Genomic DNA, 18,847 nt, shown 5'->3' on the forward strand with positions numbered 1-18,847 from the left:
AATATCCTTTAGGGCACGTGTTATAGTTTCAGAGAAATCTGAAAAGAAAGGGAAGTATTAATATAAATAGCAAATAAGATACAACAATAGTAACAATACGCATTTGACTATGTTATTTGAAATCAACAACTAAAGGCCTGTGCACACCGGCTGCGTGTGCGTGACGTGCACGTGCGCGTGCAGCGTTGTAGTATACAGATCCTTATGAGAGACGGCACACCGCTTGCGTGACGTGTGCGTGTGCGGCTCGGCTCCAACATTTTAGCGTACGCGCACGTGCACGTCACGCACACGCAAGCCGGTGTGTACAGGCCTTTGGTGTTACATGGAAAAGTGGTGTTACCAACACACTTATTTCAGTTAATGTACCTACATATTAGGCCATAAAAAGCTGAAGTAGGCCTTTTACGACTATTTTTTGAGATGGTCCAAATTGAAATAAGAAAACAAATTCGAAAATCGTTGATCTCTTTATAAGTGGCTAAATTACGTCGGTGATTTTTGTAAGTAAGTATTCCAAATTCCCAGAACCAATTAAGGAGGTATCTACAAGAGTTCCTTTTAATGGATAAATACGAATTTTGTAAGGGCAAAGGGGAGGCTTGGATGGCTTTAATACAGCGGCACTTTGTTGGTCGAGATCGTGGCATCATCTAAACATTAGCACAACGGCAGATCGTGTTCCACCTCTATTGATACCTGCGTACCACCCGGTGATTCAGCGAGAGATATTTACATAAAAGGAGGGTGAATAAACGGCGAGTTTGTTGTTGTGACGTTGGCGATTTAGTAACAACGAAATAAGGTAAAATGATAAAGGAACAACAAGATTAATGAGTACCATATTAGGTAAAAAGGTTAAGGAATAAAATGTTTTGTCTATGTGAGCAACGCTCGGTTGTTGTGATATTGCTATTAATGTGAAGTACCTAACCATATACTCCGACAATAACAAATGCTATTAGAATGTTTTTCATTGGCTGTTATTTTAACTGACTGATAATATAAACTGAAATAGTTGTCATATATTAAAGAAAAAAATAATTAAATCAACGATGTGAAGATCCTGAGAAATTGCAATTAAAATATTAATAAGATTTAATGTCAAGTATTCAAGAATATTTAATTTGATTTGTTCCCAAAGTTGTGACTGATAATATTTTGCTTTTTAGTTCTTACTGGTGGAAATACGAACACGTGCCTCTACGTGCGAAATAACTTCTTTTAGAATTACGTTGACAGGAAATTAGGCGACTACGTTAAATTAATTTGCTGTCGATACACATAAATATACTTCACGAAGTAAGCCAGTAAATAATGTTAAAGCGAAGAGTGTTTTTGGTGCGTTGATTTATTGGAATGGTTCTTATTCTATGTCAGTATCACATTTTCGACTAAGATAGAGGTTAAAACTAGTTTTAACTAAGGCATTTCGGAGAACTATATGTATCTACGAAAACGGGGTTTGTTGTAGCACATATATATACTCCGCTATTACGACTTCCCTATAATACTAGTTTATTAGGTTAATATAATATTTGTAGATCTAAAATTTCTAAGGTCTGAACAGGTCAAAAGGGCTCTCGCCTATAAAACTCTAGTATTGTAACGTGTAGCATACTTGTAGCATAGTAAAACAGGAGGCATGTTCTAATTGAAATAAAAGGTTATAAAGACCTGAATTAGTTATGGATAATTATAATCTCTCAGTGTCAAAAGTAACATAGTCATAGTCTGATTGTAGATAAATATCATATTATTACAATTAGAATAGCCATCATGGCTATTCGTACTTGGTAAACAAACAATTGTTTCATGCTTCAGGAGCAGCTTGCTATTGCAGAGTGATTATTTAAATATTCGTAGGCTTTCACGAGGAAGCGGACTGAAAGGACCGATGTTACAATGGACGCTGTCTCACAGCAGTCCAGAACCCAATTAAAGTTAATAATCCTCTCACAAAAAGATTATAAAACGATCTCTTTTTAAATTAAGTCTTGGATTCCGTTGTTTTATCTCGGCCAGCGGATTTTTAATGCAAAAATTCCATCTTTAGACATTACCTTCGCTTTCACTTTTGAGTACGATAACTTGAATAGGGACTTCAGGATTTACTAACTGTAAAACTCTAAATTTACAAAAAAAAATCTAATAGCAATAGGATAATAACTATGATCAGATGCGTTTTCTCGTGTGAGAGAATGGGAGAAATATCATTTAATTGTATTCTCTTGGTTGCAACATCTTTTGTATCTGTAGGATGCGGGATACAATAGTTGGTAAGTTACTGTGATCAGTCGGACTCGGACCCTCTTTATCCTTTGAGAGATTTAGTTCGTTGATGTAAGAAGATAACAAATAAATATATGAGTAAGGGAAAATGTTTTACAGTCAGAATCAATAGCAGCAGATGAAACAGCGCGCCAAAAGTAGAAGTCGAGATACCTTTGAGGCGATTTGATTCTTTTGCAGATAATTTTGGAATAATTTTCTAAATAAAGCTAACAATCTTTACAGCTTGCGTTCAAAAGCATGTACCACTGGTACTATCAGTCTAATTGTTCTGCATATAGAGACATATCTCTTTTAGTTAAGCTTATTAGAGAATGGTAGATACTTTTGACGCGGTAGTCTGATCCGCTAATTTTGGTACTGACTATACCTACCCCGGACATGGTGCTTCGGACACCTCTATATAATCTATATTTCCATATTCTCACTGTTATTAAAATATATTTTTTTAATCAAAAAATTAAAGACTGTCCGGGGTAGGTAGGTACAACAGATTCTTCTAGGTGTAATTAAAATTTAAAACTTTAGACGCAATGAGGATAAATGCGCAAAGCACAAAATTAAAAATCGATACCTTTCTGAAAAAATATACCAACTTTTACTGATATTTCGAAAGTTAAAAAATTACGATGCGAACACCGAGACTGTGTCAATTACAGGATACCGTTGTCAGAAAAAGTCACTTTTTTTCTCTACAGGAACTCCATTCAGCGAATCCCGTACCTACCTATATTTGGCAGTTATAGCACACATGAAGGCGATATGCCGCAGGAATCCGCGTGAGCAGTTAATGTACCTACAGAAATTCTCCATATTGCATTCCAGAACTGTAGTGTGGGTGTTACTTGTTGAAGATATTCGGCGCCACAAGAGACTATAGGTATTCTCTATGACATGTCGTAATTACGAGTAATGTTATAGAAGTTCAATTCACCTTGAGTGTTTCAATAGGGTTGGCAACTGTCAAAGATTTCAATAGATACGAGTAGCACAGGTTTCCCTAGATGTGCCTACCACGGCAACAAAATAGTCGAAATATTGAGCAAAGTTTATGACACGGGGATAATAGTAATAATAAATGAGTTATCGTTGGAGAAAATTGCTTCTAAAAATATATAGGGTACATACATACAACTAAACGATAAATATATTATTCTGCATATTATTATGTTACATATTTGATATATTTATTATTTACCAATAACTAATTTATTGAATTATACAAAAGGTTAATGGTATATAAAAATCATACAAAAATAAGATACCTATTTTATACTTATTCTGGGAACTAATCGAGTGTCTCTTTGGTGTCAATAGTCCGGAATACTGGCCGCTCAGTTGTATCAGCCTCATATTAGTCATATTTGACAGTCATACTTCAAATGTCAAAACCAGTCATCAAAACAGCTAGGGAAGAGGCGACTAAATTTATTGTTATATATAATTTATAATTTAATACCTTTAAACGAGCAATTCTTGTATATTTATTTATATATGTCGGAGCGAGACACCAGAAAGACGTATTGCAGCATTACAGTTCATAGTTAGACGCCTGTATAAAATCGATTAGCAATGCTTGGCTACGTATTATTTGCTTGTAACTAAATAATAAAGTTGCGCAGAGAGTATAACGCCATCTATCGGTGTATTGTTGAACGAAAATGACAGGTAGAAGGCTTTGGAACGTCAAGATGTGTATCTTGAGTGAACGTAGGCACGAGCAGGCATTTTTGTCGTTATGTTGGTAGACTGGTCAGGCAGGTTGACCAACTTGAATTGGAGGCGGGAGCGGTTGGCTCCGCCGCTGGATCTGGCTTCCTTTTTTCTTGATCGGACCGCGCTAGAGATCGGACGTTAGCCAAGCTCGTGCCTAATTCGCTACGTTCCTGAAGGCTTACACCTGAAGGATTATTCTGAAAGCTTATAGATTCTCACGTTCTTTAACCGTTTAGCTAAGTGTTTTATTCGTGTAAGTGTTATTTTGATTTCTTATGTGCCATTATAAGCTTACTTTTGTAAAATAAAGAAACTATGTGTTGTTTTGAAAAGATGTGTCCCGCCGAGTTTGTTGCCGGGTTAAATCTTCTCGGGTCAGAGGTGTAGGGTTGGAACCGGTTTAGTTTGACTGAAATAAAGATTTGAACGATTTCATATGATCTTTTTATTTTCAATTTAACCAGTAAACATTCTAATAGCAATTAGTTCTTTTCATCATTTAGTACTGAAATATAGTAGGCACTAGTATGGTTAATGAGTCCGAATGTTTATTTCATGCGTTGGTAGCATACCTACTATTTTGGCTGTGAAGTAATACATCTAGGTACTACCCCCACGCGCCCACCGCCATTAGGATCATCCTTCTCCGACATCAGAAGTGGGATGGATGCGGAGTTTCATGTATTGCTTACACAGCCACCGGGAGCGTGGTGTATTTCTGGTGACCTACATTCCATAATCTGGACACTTTGTAATGGTAAGCTCACGTGTCTAACCTTGATTGAATGGTGAGTGTAATTCATTGTTATTTGCTGAGAATTATTGTGAAACTGTGAATTATGATTGAGGCAGTCGAGCATAGCGGTCTTTACGTGACGTCATCTCTGGGATCGTTACGTTTCTTTATAATTAATTTTTGTAATCCATTTAAATCGAAGCGATCTTGAGTTATTTTGATTTGAAATCCATACTGTTAATTAAAACCAAGTATTAGCTATCACGACGTGATATTATTTCATCGCTCACTTGTGAAACTACCCTCAATAATTGATTTGAAAATACAATTAATTTTTAAAATCCATTTAAATATAAGTGATCTTAAGTTATTTTGATATGAAATCCATATTGTTAATTAAAATCAAATATTGGCTGTCGCGACGTGATATTATTTCATCGCTCACTTGTGCATCTACCCTCAAAAAATATTTTTTTTCATGAAAATACAATGCACCGTTAGAAATTGATCCTGCTGATTTGCCAATGCATAGGATTATGTAATCTTTACCCTGTAACGTTTAGTAATTAATAAAATTGCGACAAATTATTGCTCGTAATGCCGTGATAGATCACAAATCGTGCATACTATGGAAACATGAGCTACGCATATGAAAATTAATGTTACAGTGTCCTGCAGCCAGAGCCGAGCGAACTTGCAGACACCATTACGCCCGTGACACAGAAGCAGCTGTGCAGTATCTTCTGTGCTGGAGATTTGGAAATAAAAGGACAGGTTTCGTTCTAATTGTTTATTAGTGAATTTTATTTTGAGTGTAATGGCGAAGCATAACAGTCGAACGTAACTAATAAGCTGTCACTTTTCGTATTGGCCCATTTTACCGCGTTACTTATTTTTGGAACACGTGTTTGTTTGTTCATAGAATGAAATAAAAACGCACTCATTGAAGTTTAAATTTTATTCTGAGAATTTTGAAGTCCCGTATACATTGGAAACATGTTTTTTGTCTCTGTTACCTTGCATTTCATAAACCTTTTGAGTTTAGCCTGCATACATGATAAACCTGATACCGTGCAAATGATGATTTCAGTAACAGCCAGCTATGAACCACATCGTGTCTCTCGCAATCTGCCGCAGCAACGGCAACGGCAAGCGGAAAGGATCAGCCTCCGTGCTTGGGTTGGACCTCACAACCACCACCTTTGACTTGGTCGCGTGCATCATACTTTATTAAGCTGGTGAGCAGTTCCCATTTCGTTGAGGTTATTTTGAGATGTTTTACTTCTGCATAGAAGTCTTGAGCGAGTTTCTGTTGTTAAAGCTAAGGAAGAAAGCTATCTTTAGTGATTTTGATCAGTAATGTTCAGTTTCAGTTGATCAGTTGACGCTGATAGTACCAATGGTTCTGAATAACATGATTTAAAGACCTGTTCTTATTTTCTTTTTTTTGGAATTCACTGTTAACATTGTTTTGCTTTCGACGGACTGAAAGCTTGTACTTTCGTAGGACTGAAATTACGCCCGATGGACTGGGCACTACTGTTTTGCTTTCGATAGACTGAAGGCACGCCCGATGGACTGGGCAATACTGTCATGCTTTCGATGGACTGAAGGCACGCCCGATGGACTGGGCAATACTGTTTTGCTTTCGATGGACTGAAAGTATGCCCGATGGACTGGGTATTGCTTAGTGACCGCATCAGAAGTGCTGGAGCATGTAAGAGGTGCAAGTGGTCTGCTTTTTATGCGCAGAATGCTCTTTGCGAGGAGTAGCACTTACGCGGCTGAGATGGTTACTTCTGACGAGGGTCTGGTATCTGCTGAAGGACTGCCAATGCACCGAAGGACTGGTGTTGTTTTGTTAAAAATGAATTCCCGTTTATGTATTGTGTTCATATGAGTAAAATTGGAACTATCAATTCAGAATGTTATTTATTTTAAGATGTCTTACAAAAATTTAGATCACATATGACCATTTTTTTTTTAATGCCAGATAATTTCCTCGTAAATTGATATTGACGACAATAGTAGTGATACTGTCGAGCAATGAATTAGAGCTGTTGTGATTTGTGTTTTTGATGTTTGGGATTGTTCTGTTTTCACATAAATTTGAGAGTATCCGCCAGATGGAGGCGATGATTATTGGAGTGTATCCGTTAGATAGCGGCGATAATTACTGATGATTATTTTTATTTAGTCGTTGCTCGATGGACTATTTTTGACTAGAGAATTGAGGATTGTTAAAGTAATTTTGAACAATTATTTTTTTCTGGTTTGATTGATAACAAAGTTTGATTTTAATAGTAATTTGAGTGAGACCCAAATTGTTGGTCAGGAATGACCGAGCGATGAGATACTGGGCTGTATGTTTTGTTTCAGTATCAAATGCATACACCCACACACGAGGACGAGTGTAGCGCAGGAAGGCCGTATCGGAGCGAGACACCAGAAAGACGTATTGCAGCATTACAGTTCATAGTTAGACGCCTGTATAAAATCGATTAGCAATGCTTGGCTACGTATTATTTGCTTGTAACTAAATAATAAAGTTGCGCAGAGAGTATAACGCCATCTATCGGTGTATTGTTGAACGAAAATGACAGGTAGAAGGCTTTGGAACGTCAAGATGTGTATCTTGAGTGAACGTAGGCACGAGCAGGCATTTTTGTCGTTATGTTGGTAGACTGGTCAGGCAGGTTGACCAACTTGAATTGGAGGCGGGAGCGGTTGGCTCCGCCGCTGGAACTGGCTTCCTTTTTTCTTGATCGGACCGCGCTAGAGATCGGACGTTAGCCAAGCTCGTGCCTAATTCGCTACGTTCCTGAAGGCTTACACCTGAAGGATTATTCTGAAAGCTTATAGATTCTCACGTTCTTTAACCGTTTAGCTAAGTGTTTTATTCCAAGTGTTATTTTGATTTCTTATGTGCCATTATAAGCTTACTTTTGTAAAATAAAGAAACTATGTGTTGTTTTGAAAAGATGTGTCCCGCCGAGTTTGTTGCCGGGTTAAATCTTCTAGGGTCAGAGGTGTAGGGTTGGAACCGGTTTAGTTTGACTGAAATAAAGATTTGAACGATTTCATATAATCTTTTTATTTTCAATTTAACCAGTCAACATTCTAGTAGCAATTAGTTCTTTTCATCATTTAGTACTGAAATATAGTAGGCACTAGTATGGTTAATGAGTCCGAATGTTTATTTCATGCGTTGGTAGCATACCTACTATTTTGGCTGTGAAGTAATACATCTAGGTACTACCCCCACGCGCCCACCGCCATTAGGATCATCCTTCTCCGACATATATATATATATATATTTGGTGGATCTCGGAAAGGGCTCTAACGATTTCGATGAAATTTGTTATATGGGGGTTTTTGGGGGCAAAAAATCGATATAGCTAGGTCTTATCTCTGGGAAAACGCGCATTTTTGAGTTTTTATATGATTTCCGAGCAAAGCTCGGTCTCCCAGATAGGTATTACCTAATTATACAAGAACAATTATTGTTGTACATTATGATGTATAATACAATTATGTGCTTATAAAAATGGAGTTATGAAGTGTAATGGAGTGAGTGTAGTGTAGTGTACCTAAGTGCCCTTAATAAAGCGGACTACGTGTCTAGTAGTAAGATATCCTTGCAAAGCAACTAAGAAAGTGGTAAGTGATTATTCGACGTTGAGGTCGTAGTAGTAGTAGTAATCACATTATTGTACACAACACAGATTTACAAATAAAATACAGAAATAAAGGTACAAAGGCGAACTTATAGGTATCTCTTCCAGCTAACCTTCGAGTAGATGAGGGGAGAATTCAAATTAGATAGGCAAACTTACAAAATCATGCACAATAACATTACATTAACGTTGAGGTCGTCTTCAGAGTAACAGATCATATTTATTATATCTATTAAGTATAATACTTAAAGGTAATAGACGTGGTTGTAGTTCGTTTAGTAATTGAACGAGCGAGCGAAGCGAAGCGAAGTTCTTACATTCGACTTGGGACACGCGGCTGGCTAGGGGCACGTCCCGGCATTTCGATGTTTTTAAGCTGAACTATCACAGGATAGTTTGATACACAATAACTTAAGTAAATTTGTTCTAATTTAAATGAAATTGGGTAAACGTGTAGTTGTGGGCATTATATTTTAGTCATTAAATTATGAGCAGGCTCGATCACGGGGTTATTGAGCTAGAAGAGCTTAGAAGGCTAAAAAGCAATTTGAGAGGGGTCTTGCTATTCTGGTCAATTTTTTTACAAGAAAGTATGGTCGAGTTTGTTATTTATCAAATGAAAGTGCCCGGCTTACACATTTATATATTATATATATTTTTAATTTACCATTTTTAAAATACAGTTCTATACGAAACGCGAGTTCTCAGTTCGGGGCGAACTACTAGTTTAGTACCAACCTAGTTTAATAGATTATTGCGGAGTTCAAGCCACGCTATAGCGCAATCCATCGGTTTTGCCTGTCAGTTAGTGATGAAAATATTATGTTTATGTATTAATACTTTACAAACCCCGATAGAGCGATTTCACAAACAGATGTAGCCATTAAAATATTCTTGGATATATTCTACACTCTTAATATGTTTCCGGCAAGCCGTGGGTCTGCCATAGAAACGCAAACATGTATAATGTTGATCTCCTTTGAGTCGAACCCTTAAGGGGCCCACTGATTACCAGTCCGCCGGACGATATCGGCCTGTCAGTTAGAACAAAAAGTTGACAGCTCCGAACAACTGACAGGCCGATACCGTCCCGCGGACTGGTAATCAGTGGGCCCCTTTACTCCTGTATGCTGGTGAATATTAAGAATCCAAGATAAATGATCGTATATCATGATTAACATGTACAAACAAACCTAAACTCACACTCACGATTTGGAACTAAATGTTTAGGTAGCTAGTAGGTTGCGGTAAAAAAGGTATTTATTTGAGTTGACTGTTTGCTATCTCATTCATATTTTATATTACTCTTGAGGCAGAATGACCAAGAAAAAACCTCTTTGAATTATACTTAGTCAATTTAATCGTTATTCATAAAATAATAAATGAGTTATTTATAAGGTGATACAATTTATTTGAGCCTATGAATCTGTATCAAATAGCACTTTTTCGTAGGTAAGTATCTATGTAAATTATTTAACGTGCATAAAGCCCTCGCTACACGGTCGCCGATAAGCCTTCTAACCGTCTGACCTTGGTCTGCCCTTGGTCAGTTTTGGTCAAATTTTGTTGGAAACAACTGTCTACACGGTCCGTCCAGACCAAGGCCACGCGGTCTGAGGGGCTTGTCGGCGACCGTGTAGCAAGGGCTTAAGCATTCAGAAAATAAAACCTACTCGCACAACCTTACTACAGTTTTTTACGTTATTCGTGTAACGAAATATACCTAAAGATGAACATCTACCCGTACTTAATAAGGTACGAGTATGCTCAGTCAAAATACTCTTAGAGAAATCATTCGATTGATGGATAGCTGTCCGAAAAAGTTAACTAAGGGTATAAAGAAAACACGAGTTGGCTATTTGGAAAGGAAATTGATTTGATGATATGACAGATGACTCTCTAAGGAGTCTAATAAGGCAATGTATGAGTATCGGGAATGAATTTCGATCTTCTCATTAAAGCTGATTAAATAATATTTAAGGTATTGATGACTAACCTAAAATGTGGTTTATTGTACACAAAAAAGTGACATGAATATTGAAACAAATGTTTTCTTAAATTAGGAATTGATTCTGTTCGACGATATTCTTGGAATAATGAATTATATTCTAACAAAAAAAGAAATCATAACGTTAGTCAACACAAACGCCCATTACAATGAATTTATTATAGACGTAAAGATAATAATATATGAATTACCTATAAAAATATGTTTTCGACTTGAATAAGCTAAGAAAAATTTAATTTATTAAGACTAACCTAGTGAATCGCAAAGAACCCCAGACAAATAATTACTTTCCTTTTGGACTTCAAAAGGCTTCGACCCTAATACACTCAGCTACACGTTTTTTGTTTGTTCATGCGAATATTTTCTAAGTGCCTAATACGGATTTCTATTTTCATGCTAATATTTTTGTACGCACGTATATTACGGTATGTTACGTTGATATTACGATTAAGCTACTGCCGTATTCGGACTTCAAGATATTCACAAGAGACGACACGTACTAGATCCATTTTAGATACGTTATAGTTTAGATTTCAACTCAATATCTAATAGATGTCTAATACAAAATCCGAATCGGGCCCCTAGTCAATTGTATTAGCTTACTTGTATTACAATAATTGCTGCGCGAAGTAACTACGTTTGCTACGCCGTAGCTCGTAGCGTTGTCTTTCTTACGTAATTGGCGAAGTTACGCAGGTCTTTGATGCGTTGTTGCATATTACATTTATTTTGTTTACATGTTACCTTAAATAAATATTCATCGGTTCTTTAGATGTTATTGCAAAGTTGAACTTGGAATCGTAGGTAAGATAAATCTTCATAGTGATATCTTCATATGAACGGGACGTACTGAGATTTATATCATAAATAAAAGATAGTGTCTTTATTATGTTGTTACGTTTTATAATTGCATCGAGAGAGATATATAAGAGACTCAGGGACGCAACTGGGGATCCAAGAGCTGGCAGTTACCTCGCTCAACGCTTCAGTCTGGCAGTTCAGCGGGGTAACGCAGCCAGCATCTTGGGGACCTTGCCGCAGGGGCCTTTTTAGGGTTCCGTAGCCAAATGGCAAAAAACGGAACCCTTATCGATTCGTCATGTCTGTCTGTCTGTCTGTCTGTCTGTCCGTCCGTATGTCACAGTCACTTTTCTCCGAAACTAGAAGAACTATACTGTTGAAACTTGGTAAGTAGATGTATTCTGTGAACCGCATTAAGATTTTCACACAATAATAGAAAAAAAACAATACATTTTTGGGGTTCCCCATACTTAGAACTAAAACTCAAAAATTTTTTTTTCATCAAACCCATACGTGTGGGGTATCTATGGATAGGTCTTCAAAAATGATATTGAGGTTTTTAATATAATTTTTTTCTAAACTGAATAGTTTGCGCGAGAGACACTTCCAAAGTGGTAAAATGTGTGTCCCCCCCTGTAACTTCTAAAATAACAGAATGATAAAACTAAAAAAAATATATGATGTACATTACCATGTAAACTTCCACCGAAAATTGGTTTGAACGAGATCTAGTAAGTAGTTTTTTTTTTAATACGTCATAAATCGCCTAAATACGGAACCCTTCATGGGCGAGTCCGACTCGCACTTGGCCGCTTTTTAGATTTAGGTTAGTTTTATTTTAGAATAGTTTTTAGTTTGTATTTAGTTTAATTGTAATTTTAAGTTGTTTTTATTTATTGTTTTTTTTTGTGTCATGATTGTTATGTTTTTGTTCAATTGCATCGATACAAAGCATAATATGTACTAATAGTAAAATATGTTTTACCTCTCTCCATACTGAAGAATCATACCTACTCGTATGATACTTCACATGTCAAAATCCGCCAAGATATTTGGGTGATGCGCTTTGTCGAGGAAACATACACACCGACGAGTAAGCGTACTGGAAAACCTTCATTATCTCGGTCACTCGGGTGATATAAGAAACATGGGAAATAAAATGATTGGAACTTAGGTAAAACAATAAGTCTACGAGCCACTATACCTTGTGCACTCGTATTTGCGTCATTTGACACATGACACTGACAACAGCAATAGAACGTAAAATATCATGCACATCGAAATTACAAAGGAAGACAATTGCACTGCGAAATTTTACGTTCTACGTCTTTTTTTTTAAATTTAGGGTTGGCCGGACACCACCGTTGTGAATCGTTATGAATTGGTAGTCGTCTAAGTAAATCGATATAAATTTTTCATTTTAGGTCGCGACAATTCAATTCAATGTTTTATTCATAAAATATACATTTTACACGTCAACTTTTTAAGCATTATTAAATATAGGTAAATGTTGTTATAAATCATTCATATTACAGTAGTTATTCGATATTTATAACAAATGATTATTACATTTATTATATCGTCTTATTATTATTTATTAACCATATAATTCTAATTTTATTTAAATCTCAAATAAAAATCCATTAAACGTCACAATTCGATACCTCAGTCTAGGTGCCATCCAGTCGTAATCGCTTGCTGTGACAATCGATTTGGGATAGTTACATCTCTATATACGTCAGTCATAATGTGTCAAAAGACGCAAATAAAAATAATTCCACTTTAGGTATATTTATCGCATGCCCGCTCGACCATAACACAGGACCGCCATTGTGCAGCAGCGCTCAACGATATTGGAATAGTTTGTTTGTATTTACCTTTCGACAGGTTACATACACCCCTCGTTTTGTTCGTTTTGTGAGCCTCCGGCCAATTCGGCACTATTGCATGTTTCCTGCATTCTGTTTAATATGCTTTCGTTTGACATCTGCGGACGGACGAAACGGAATGGAACTGTGACGGGAACAAAGAATCTTTATTTAAAATTTATATCTTACCACGAACCGTACGGTCAGTGGGTACAAATATTGCTGATGTACAGTGAATATCGAAGAAGATTGATAAAATAAATATGGGCATTGGGCATGTAAGATATTCTAAAAATATCAAAATAACCTTATTTTCTGTAATGCGTAGAACTTATGCAAATCGTTTCTATCTAAGTGATTGCAGCAAGACCACAAAGCTTGGACACTGGACAGTTGGACACTCGGACTAAAATATAACAGAACCTGTCACACCTATTTGCATGAAAAGTTAAGCAGCTTAGGTTTGATGCCTGTACCCAAAACTACCCGGAGACAATCTCAAACTACCTTGTCCCGAGTAATGACGTCATCAAAATGGCTGTTGTACCAGCTTACCTCTAAACTACGCTTCTGTTATCTTCACGTGCTACTGTAACTAAATCCAGGCTATCATATAAATTTGAGGCAACTATACAATTTGTAATTAAGTTTGAGTCGGGTTCACGTCAAGTTTGCAAGTTTTAATTGGTTTGTATGACTTGACGCATTCATTACAAACCTCTTAAAAGGGATGTATTTCCAGGTCGGTTCGCTTGAACATTTACGGCATGTCTCGTTGTTATTTCAATCATAAAGAAATACAGAAGGATATTCATTGTTTGTCACGTTTTTTAGTAAAAGGTATCTTCAAAAATAATATGAACCAAGTTCAAATAATCATTTATCAAAGTAAGATATATCCTCAAATTAAGCACCTGCGCGTAGGTATAATTATCATATCTCTATCAAAAACAACCCCAGAGTTTTCTGACCAGGGGCCTAGCTAAGATGACAGTCGTTTGCGCTACGACAACTAAACGCTATCTTTCTCTCTATCGCACTAGTATGGAATAGTGACAGAGAAACAGATAGCGTTCCGTTGTCGTAGCGCATACGATAGTCATGTTGACTAGGCCCCCAGCTTATTTAATTTTCTTTGAGTCCCGATATTGGGCGAACGCCGTTTTGTGCGAATGCATGAACAAACAGCTTGAGTAAATGTAGCAGTTTACCAAATTCCTTAATTGGCGAGTTCATACCGCAGCACGAATTACAGAGGACCGACAAACGTAACTTTATCCGGACTCAGTGAGCTTGCTTGGTTAAATGTTAAATCCTGAGCACTAAATCTACAGACTAGAAGGTAATATAATATGACCTGTACGAAATGTAATTACGTATTAGTAATAGATACCTAGTACTAGTTTGGTAAAGTAGTAGGGAGGTAGGGGACCATTGGGCAGTCGGGAGGCTCGGGCACCCCCTTGTAAATCGTCCTTGGGGTATTGACAGTTGCTTTCGTAAAACTAGTGTCTACTAAAATTGTATTAAAGATTATTTAATATTTAGAGAGATTTCATTAAAAATCGTATTTTATGCAACCATTGTTTAAGAGAGGTCAAAAAAGGCGAGTGGCGTAAGTAACAATTTGAGGCGAAGCCGAAAATTGTTAATAAAGACGCCACGAGTATTTTTTGACTCAGTTAAACAACGTTGCATATTACAATACTTTTTCTACGACCAAGCATTACGTTGAAATAAAATTGTAAATTTAACAAATATTTTTAATTCAAGAAGTAGCAAAAATGTAAGGGACGAATGAAATTAAAAAAATAACATGTCTATGGTTCACTTATTTGTCAAAGATGACATTTAAAATAAGGTTGGAAATACTGTATTTCATTCAATATTTTATAAGTGGCCATTACACGAAGTATCGTAAAATCGCCAAAAAGATACTGCGTGTAAGCACAAATTCTTTTTTGGGGAATAGACTAAAGACTTGTCTTGACAACTATAAGGTAGGGTTTTAAAGGTGTGTGCACGACCCTTTAAATGACAAATAAAAGTACGGGAGTAGAAAAAATATATAATATAGCACGGGGCTTCTTTATTACGCAAATGGAGAAGGAGGTTTCTGTTTACAATAGTAAGTGAAGTGGATAAAGTAAAACAAGATCTTAATTTTCGAAACAAACCACTGTTTCTATATTTTTGTCGTTTATTAACACTTGACAATCCAATGATTCTTACTTCAATGCATAGTCATTTTAGTTCAAATAAATGGAATGAAATAAACAAAATTTATAAACGAAATTTTCTGCCGTTCGCGATGATATGCCAAACGCAAAAATATGTTATATAATAGTAGGAGCGTGTGTTCATTGGGCCGGATATAATAAAAGAGTAGGTATCCAAACAAGAAGTGGAAATATTTCACGACTTCGATTTTCGATTGAGCATTGCGACACATGTTGCTAAAAGTAAATAAATAAATTTGTACGAAGTTGAAACGACAATAATTTGGAATTTAATATTTTAACATAAATCCCGTTACCACTAACAGAACTTTATTTACTTATTGTCTATCACTATGAACCACTTCAGAGAAATCAAGGGTGAACAGGTACCTTCTGGGCAGGCTCGCTCCATCGTAGGCCACGTCTTCGCCTCGGCTAGTCTGTGGCCATGAGTAAGCCCATTTAAGTATAATATAAAAAAAAATGGAATTCACCTTCGATCTGCTTGTTTTTTGTATTACAGCCCGAGTCTCTGGGAAGAGTGAATGGGCTATAGCTGATACAGTGAGATACATTTGATGGTCAGTTTGGAATAAACAAATTTATGTAGTTTCTAAATTGCTATTGCTAGCGTGTAATATAAAGAAAATATTGTCAATATAATTAATTTATCTTTAATATATGTGCGTGTGTATTTTATTTCACTTTTTAATAGGCTATTACGTCGAAAGTGGGTAAACTAGTCTCCAATTAGGGAAGCGGCATACCGCAAGTTTTATAACAATTTTGTATTAAGGACCTAATCAGTAAAATAAAATTAAATAATTAAACATGGAACAAAGGTATTCCAGACCGTTGGGAGGCATGTATTGGGAGGCAGGCCGCAAGGGTGTAAGGACGATTGAGAGTCGCTGGAATCTAACATGAACTAGAGGTTATTGGGTGAAAGCGGTAGACTAAATATTGGGATATGGGATAAAAAACCGAACGCCTGCCTAATAAAACGGTACAACATGTTCTCATTATTAAAGCGCAATATTGTTTCATATCTCGCTAGCCAACGGCGATATGCCTTTCGGGTGTTCCCCGTAGCGTAGAGCAGCAGATTGTAGTGTTTAGACATATTTCCCTCGTGCCAGGCGTAATATTACCGAGTGAGGTAATCCGATTACATGGTCCGAGGAACTGAGGTCTTATTCTCGAGCATGTGAGGTTTCAAAATTATATCGAAAACACATTGGTTGCTTTAGCGAATATTCTAAAACCATTAGTGTTTCTTCTACTAGAAATATATTTGTTTTTACAATTTTATTTAATAGTAAGTGCTTGGTCGTAGAAAAAGTATTGTATGCAACGTTGTTTAACTGAGTCAAAAATACTCGTGGCGTCTTACTCACGCCACTCGCCTTTTTTGACCTCTCTTAAACAACGGTTGCATAAAATACTATAATACAGGTAGAACACGATGGGCTGGATAAAGCTTGAACTGTAAGAACGACCATACCATTCATTCATGATGGTCGACACTATAGTTCGTTTTTTTAGCATTAGAAATAAGGTAAACCATCTTGATGTGTCTTTTAATTGAAAAACACATTTTAAAAATAAGTTACGGTAAATATGTAACAATTATGAATCTAATACGATCTTTTATAGTCTTCTGCTTTCATAAGTAATAGTTATTGATTTTTAAAAAGTGTTTTTTAATTAAAAGACATGTCAAAATCGCTTACCTTCTTTCAAGTTCTTTCTAATGCTAAAAAAGCGGCCAAGTGCCAGTCGGACTCGCCCATGAAGGGTTCCGTATTTAGGCGATTTATGACGTATAAAAAAAATACTTACTAGATCTCATTCAAACCAATTTTCGGTGGAAGTTTACATGGTAATGTACATCATATATTTTTTTTAGTTTTATCATTCTCTTATTTTAGAAGTTACAGGGGGGGGACACATATTTTACCACTTTGGAAGTGTCTCTCGCGCAAACTATTCAGTTTAGAAAAAAATGATATTAGAAACCTCAATATCATTTTTGAAGACCTATCCATAGATACCCCACACGTATGGGTTTGATGAAAAAAAAATTTTGAGTTTCAGTTCGAAGTATGGGGAACCCCAAAAATTTATTGTTTTTTTTCTATTTTTGTGTGAAAATCTTAATTCGGTTCACAGAATACATCTACTTACCAAGTTTCAACAGTATAGTTCTTATAGTTTCGGAGAAAAGTGGCTGTGACATACGGACGGACAGACAGACGGACAGACAGACAGACATGACGAATTCCGTTTTTTGCCATTTGGCTACGGAACCCTAAAAAACGAACTATAGGTACCATAAAATAAAATTAGTTTCGAATGCTCTTAAAGTAGCTACATGTGTGAAATTACGATAAATTAGTATTAAACGGCTGTTGAATTTTCGTTTATGAATACATCCTCTGTATGCTGAGGTTACAGGAGATCGTCAGATCAACTAAAGACCTGCTTCAATTTTGTACTGAAGCCAGACTGAAGCACGTTAGCTTTGTAGAAATAAACTCGTGTAAAAGGCTGTCTTTTGATTTGTAGTGCCAACAATTTTTTTGACAATCTGCTCTGTTACGTTTATATTGTTTGTCTTAGTACCTCTGTATATTTAAACAAAAAAAAACATAAAAATAAAAATATCAAGTTACTTATTTTCCTTATTGAAATTCAAATAAATCCGCAGTAGGCTTTTTTATGATATCTCGTTAGAATATAGAAAACTAAGTGTGTACTGTGAAAGATTGTATAAGTAATGTAATTTAATTAATTCATAAATGTATGCATTTTCAGTAAACTATATTCAACATTCCCATGCGGACTTGGCAGCCCCGACTTCTCGTAAGACTTGACCAATCAAGTTGTTAACTCGATTGGTGTTCAACGTAAACGTCGCAAATTGTAATGGAGAGAGCCACAAATGCAGCAAGGCAGGTCAATGACCATAATATTCTGAAACTACCAATACGGTACCAATACAATATGAATATTAACTTGTTCACATTCTGAAGGTAAGTTACACTTAAATTCATTGTAAACCCACTGAATTGGAATAACTCATAAAACTCATAACACAAGCCTTACTAAGCTTACTGTGGGACTAGTAGGTGGATCTGTGTAAAATAGTCCTATATTATTTTAATATTATACAGCGTATTTTTTCAGACTTCTTTGATTTCAAGGGTGCATCTATGAGTTTATACATTTGCTACTAAACTGATATTCGAAATGTCATTGATGATATGTCATAGTTTTCAATTGTTTGGTGGATTTAAATATAATGTCCGTGTTACAGCAACGCTAATAATTGTTTTTTACGAAAAAAAAAAAAGAATAAAAAAACTATGCCGTTGAGTTTCTTTAAATCTACTTAGCCATAGGTACCCCAAAGTTAACGGAGTTTTAAAAAACACAGTGCATTTAAGTACATTTTATGAAAAAACACGGTGTAGAGATAACATGCAGAATATTAAGTGCATGGGCCCGATTCGGATTTTGTAATAGAC

The 18,847-nt window shown here is 36.1% G+C and overlaps 1 long non-coding RNA gene across 1 annotated transcript in view; it reads right to left on the reverse strand.

The window, feature by feature from the left end:
* LOC134649675 (uncharacterized) overlaps positions 1-18,847 on the reverse strand; it is a 198,634-nt gene continuing 179,787 nt past the window's right edge. The window contains exon 4 of the long non-coding RNA XR_010096977.1: positions 1-38. This is a non-coding gene — a long non-coding RNA (uncharacterized LOC134649675). The remainder of the gene's footprint in view (positions 39-18,847) is intronic.

Source organism: Cydia amplana, chromosome 7 (assembly GCF_948474715.1).
Source record: "Cydia amplana chromosome 7, ilCydAmpl1.1, whole genome shotgun sequence".
In the NCBI taxonomy this organism is placed as follows: domain Eukaryota; kingdom Metazoa; phylum Arthropoda; class Insecta; order Lepidoptera; family Tortricidae; genus Cydia; species Cydia amplana.